The 6,000-nt window shown below is 33.3% G+C and overlaps 1 protein-coding gene across 1 annotated transcript in view; it reads left to right on the top strand.

Moving 5' to 3' along the window:
• Positions 1 to 2,659: 2,659 nt before the first annotated feature.
• LOC148285496 (uncharacterized) overlaps positions 2,660 to 6,000 on the top strand; it is a 43,694-nt gene continuing 40,353 nt past the window's right edge. Inside the window, exon 1 of the mRNA XM_088224244.1 lies at positions 2,660 to 3,021. The gene's annotated coding sequence lies outside the window, so the exon portion shown is untranslated. The remainder of the gene's footprint in view (positions 3,022 to 6,000) is intronic.

Here is a 6,000-nt window from a genome sequence, read left to right as displayed (position 1 = left end):
TTCACATACACATGAATACAAACGTCACACAAATACAATTACTAAACTTCTTTTCTTATATATTATGTGTCATTATATTTACAGTGGATTTTTTTAATTGGCTTTAGCATTGTTAAGATTTTTCTACTTATTTTGTTTATGTAATAGCTGTAAAAATCCCAAATAAAATAAAATTAAAATAAAATAAAATAAAATATGCAAAAAAAAAACATTCTCCGGATTTTTCAATATATGCATTTTAGTCGAATGCAACCCTGGAAGTTCTATGAAAAACACATATTCGCTCCTAACTTTTTTTCTGATGAACATATTGAAGAAATTATTATTTAAAAACCTAATTCTGTGGTTTTCTCCATAAGCAGACGTATAGATTGGATATGGTCTAAGGTTCCAAAACCCTTGCGGAACCCAGCCTGTTCAACAGGTTGGTAGAAGTCAAATTTCGGAGTGATAGGAATTGTGAATATGTTGGTCATTAGTTTGTATAAATGAGAGAGTAAACTGATTGGCCGATAATTTTCTAGATTTTTCAGGCCCCCTTTTTTAAATAACAATTTCACTTCGGCATGTTTCCAATCAAAAACACAGAATATAGCATTAACATACACATGGTCTTTATAGATTATCGTAAAACATTAGATTATGTGAAAACCTGTGCAATCATAAATGCACTTGAAAATGCCAGGATTATTTCTAGATACACGAGGTTGATTAAATATGTATGTGAAAATGCTACCATGGATGTTAAAGTAAACGACGATCTGAAGACCGAGAAAATCAAGATTAAAAAGGGTGTAAAACCGGGTGACACGATATCTCCAAAACGTTTTACATTAGTCTTAGAAGACGTTTTCAAGATGCTAAATTGGAATATCAAAGGCATAAAAATAGATGGTAAGTATTTACATCACCTCCGTTTTGCAGACGATATAGTAATAATAAGTGAAGTGGTAAGTGAACTGGAATCTTTGGTAAAAGATTTATACGAATCCTGTAGATAGATCGGTCTGGAAATGAATATAGACTAAACCAAGATTTTGAGTCCAATACCTAGCAACATATGTACTTGCAGTAAAACTATTGGTGCTATTGATGAGTACATTTACTTTGAGCACAAAATCAAATTGAGAAAATTAAATCAAACTGCGGAACTGCCTAGACGAATCGGGTTAAGTTGGGCTGCGTTTGGAAAGCTGAAACACGTTTTCAGAAATAAGGAAATCCTAAATAATCTGAAGGCCAAAGTTTACAACTCTTGTGTTCTGCCGGTGGCAACATACGGTCTTGAAACCATGTCACTCACTGCTAGAAGTGTTCACAAAATTAAGTGCACTCAGCGGTCTATGGAAAGACAAATGTTGGGCGTCTCTTTAAAAGGCCGAATAAAGAATGAGGAGATAAGACGCCGTACAAAGGTGACCGATAGCGCAGAAAGAGTGGGAAGACAAAAATAGCAGTGGGCAGGTCATGTGGCGAAACAAGAAGTCGATAGGTGGACCACCAGAATACTAAACTGGAGACCCGACGAAAGTATAAGGAAAGTAGCCGACCACAGAGGAAATGGACTGACGACGTCATCGAACTCGTGGGCCATGGATGGAAACAGAGTGCCAAGGACAGAAAAACATAGAAACATTTGGAAGAGGCCTATATCCAGTAGTGGAAAGAAACGGACTTATAAGAATAAGAAAAAGAAGACAAACCTTATTTACGTAAATCAGATTATTTTGCAAAAAATTGCATGTAAATTGGTCCAGTAGTTGAGTCTATAAAGGACAAACATACATATATAGATTTTCATTGCGGTACATCTCTTTTAATTGACTTTCCAATAACCGCTCCACAACATTTAGTTTTGCTTTAAATATTCGTTGTGACTGAACATGAGTATTTTTGACCAACGATGATGATAATAATAAATTATGTTCCAAAATCGAATGTAATATTAACAATTTTAAAACCTATCTTGTGAGTGAAAAATAAATATATTTGCAAAATTTTTACTATCTCATTAGAATTTTCAATATTACCAATTAATAAACAAACAACCAGCCCATAATGCAACTTACAACAATGTTTTAGTTATAATTATTTTTTTGTTTTTTTTTGTTCTTCCATGCTTTCAGTTTCAAATTCATTTTCAAGTAAACGACTGATACTGTTTTGATTATACATAGGAAACATATATAATCAAAACAGTTTTAGGTTTAGGAATTCCGAAATTTATGTTTTTCAGAAGCAACACACAACTGATAATATTTAAAAGTATAACTAAAATATTCTACAATAAATACATTTCGACGATTTCACTTATGTTTGTCTAACGATTGATTAAGCATTTTTATTTATTTAACACCTTATTTATTTATGGGTAATTGATTTATTTTTGTCTATGTCCAGGTGAATTCGATGAATTTCGCTGCAATAAATATTTACGGACCCTGTGAAACATATTAAAAATTAAATTTATGATTTTCAACTACCTAACTCACGTTGTTGACATGCGTACCATATTAAAGTGAGCTTTTGTCTCTGCCTTTTCGTTCTAGAAGTCGCCCTTAGAAAAGAATGACTGGAAAGAGTAGCGCCATAGTGCGCCGATTCACAAGTCCGCCCTATCGATCCGTCCCGTCATTATATAACCCGCGCCCACCCCTTCACGCGCATACCGCCATACGCAGTGACGCGGACCTCACGCCCGTTTGCCGTCAGAAAATTTCCCGAATATTTGCAAAAAACTCCACTAAAACACACAATTAATAACAGAAACAAACAAAAAATATTTCGAACGTTTAAAAACACGCTGAATTACAAAGCGCGAGTGTTGAATTCTCTCTTTTAATTCGTGCGAAAATTTCAGATCCAACAAGTACTTTTTAAGGAGGTTTTCATTGACAAACATTTACATTACATAAAGACAAACAAGGTTATATAAATTTGACATTCTACGTCAGCACAACAATACCAGAAGATTATCTTTTCCCTACCACTTTTTGAGAACTACGTTTTTCATGATTTAAGGTAAGTGTATTAATTATTTCTGCTTATCTTTCCTTCCAGAAATTTCTTCATAGTTTATGTTTCAGTAATTGTGTTATTTTATGTTTATTTATTCATGAAAAGAGTTTGTAATTTATGAAATTATATAGAAAACACTTCATAAAAAATATACCTAAATTGTATGTATGAAATGTAAAGCATGCACTTGTATTATCTTCTATCTATTAACCTAAAAAATAAGTTCATATAAAAGTAGACCTACAGCCTATTAAGTTTAAACCAAATAATTATACCGTAGTAAAAAGGCTAATATCAATCAATTAGGGGAAAAAACAGCTATCGGGTAGGAAATCGTTCCAACATTTTTTTAGTTCTAGTTAAAAATATCATAATTTATTTACTTATTTTATTACAATCATAATATTACAATATTTGACATTTCATTATTCTTACTCTTACGTATTTTTATAATCGAGGATATTACATAAAATTTAAAATAAACAATATTGGTCTCAGTTTCGTTATAGAAATCACACCATTTCATGAAAGATATATTTTGGTGTACGAAAGAACATAAAACTTTTTTATTCAAATTTATGCTGTGATGTTTTCAATATCTTTATTAAAATATAAGTAATCCAGCACCTTCGTTTAAAATAGGAAACATACAAAAACCACGGAAAACATGTAGAATTTTCAACAATAAGTAGTACTTATTATTAAGTAGTACTTATTATTGAAAATTCTACATGTTTTCCGTGGTTTATGTTTTTACCAATTCTGATTAATGAATTTACTGGTGAGGTGTCTATTAGCAAATAGGAAGCAATAAAATATGATTCACGTCAAATTCACGCTCATTACCAAAAAGACAAGCAGTTAATTAACCTTTTTATCAACATTACAAATTAGTTTTAAATTTATCTCGTTTGAGTTTTTCTGAATTATTTTTTTTACTATTTTTTTTTTCTAAACTATAAAAATTTCATGAAACCTATATGTTATATCTCGATGTGAACTGATTACAATTTTTAGACAGGTAATTTTTTCCTGCACGAATACAGGTAACAAACCCCGTAGGTGGTAGAACGCCTTGCAGTGGGGGAGGGTAAAACACAATTTTCAGAACTCTGCAAAACTTTCAGGTCTTATTTTCCCTAAAATATTTTTTTATGCGACAATCGGATCAAAACAAGCGTTAATTATTTCACTGTTTCCGTAATTCAAGAACATATTAATATTTTGATTTATTATTCATTTTTATATTGAATTTAGAGTGGTTTTTTATTACACAATGGGGTTTTTTTTTAAAAGATTCCAGACCAACTCCCCAATAAAAAATAAAATTTTCTAATCTAGAAATTGGCTGGGATTAGGTATTAATTAAAAATATTTGAATCATGTATATTGCTTGAAAGATAAAAATGTGTAGAAAAAAATACATACATTCTCGTGAATGTGCCTTGCCCTAAAGCGCAGCGGTACTGTACAAATAAGTTATAAATATATAAAACTTAGATTTTCTTAATAAACATGGTCATATAAATTGTTGAATTATTTTTTTACTTCTCCGGCTTCATCTTCCACTGCTATCTGGCTCCAGTTAATAATCGTAGGAAGCTATGCCCTGCGGAGCTGATCGCTCATTCTTAAATACCCGACGCGTTATCCATTCGGGATGCTTCGGTATCACTCGGAAATACGTCTCCCGTTCGAAATGTTTCGGAAACCCTCGGGCGCTCGTTATTATTATAATTACTATTAATTCGTCAATAATTTCATAACGCCACAAAATAGCTCTTGAGTAGCGCCTGCTAACGTCACCTAATATCAACATTCTCGTTTTCTTTTTATTATCTCGCTATGCCATAAATGAAAGTAGGTGGCAGCAGCGTAGCAGGGCTACCTAGGGCCTAAGTAACGCTGTTAGGGTTATTTATAGAGCCACCTATGTTTTTTTTACAACTAACAGCCAGTGTCTAGTGGCATAAGACCAAATCTGAAACTGTAAATCAAACCATTTTGAGTGGTCAAAGATTGCCTTTGTTGGCGATTTCGGGGACGTATAGATCTGTTTCCACAGCGGCATTGTCGGCGGCTGAGCTTCCCGCAGACTTGGATTCAAGTCATGCGGCAGCAATTTGTATGCTGAAGAGGAGGGAATAAGTCGAGTATTTTGGACATATATTTAGTCGTAGTGACGAACACCTGAAGACGAATATTGAACGTATTACGAAGTTGACTATGGACAAATGGCAGGGACTGCTCTCCAAAGGGTAGATGAACCTATTTCTTTTACCCTGATGTAAGAACGAGAGTTCAAAACAAGCACTGGTGTCTAAATCACCATGCAGTTCAAATTATTTCAGGTCACGGAAAATCCAGGGGTCGACTCCATTCTTTTGCTCTTGTTAATGATCCAAGTTACACTTGCAGCGCGTTAAATTAAACGGCCAAACATGCATAATGGCATTGTCCCTTTCTAATGAGGAAAGGGAAGAAATGTTGGACGGTTTGTTGGATGTTACCAGACCAGCCTGGAATACTGGCTTAGTTAAAAACAGTGCGAATTTCAGAATGTTTATTCCGTTTTTTAGCTCATGGGATGAAAAATAAAAGATTCTCAGGGGTGCCGCATAATATAGTGACCGATACTGGCGAAATTTTCGTCTTTGAGAGAATGTGCAGAATAGTTGGTAAATTAAATTTTACATATTGTCCAGAGAGCCCAATATCTCTGGGTATGAACTGAACTAATATTTTGTGTCGTTCTTTTCTATCAAAGGGAAGTATTGATGCCAACTCTCTTGATGTTGAAATTGTCAAACGTAGTACCTACCAACTACATACTTTTCACTGCGACCTGATTAAATTGTAGTATTTAAATAAGCGGTGCTACCTGCATGATTATGGAATTTATCTTTTGAGGATTTCTATGAAGGCGTAGGGATTAGGTTTAAAATAACGATAATTATAATTATTAAATTTACAAAATTATTA

Source organism: Micrasema longulum, unplaced genomic scaffold (genome assembly GCF_059751315.1).
Source record: "Micrasema longulum isolate JH-2025_06_02 unplaced genomic scaffold, ASM5975131v1 h1tg000031l, whole genome shotgun sequence".
NCBI classification, from domain to species: domain Eukaryota; kingdom Metazoa; phylum Arthropoda; class Insecta; order Trichoptera; family Brachycentridae; genus Micrasema; species Micrasema longulum.
This window is presented reverse-complemented; position numbering and strand designations above follow the sequence as displayed.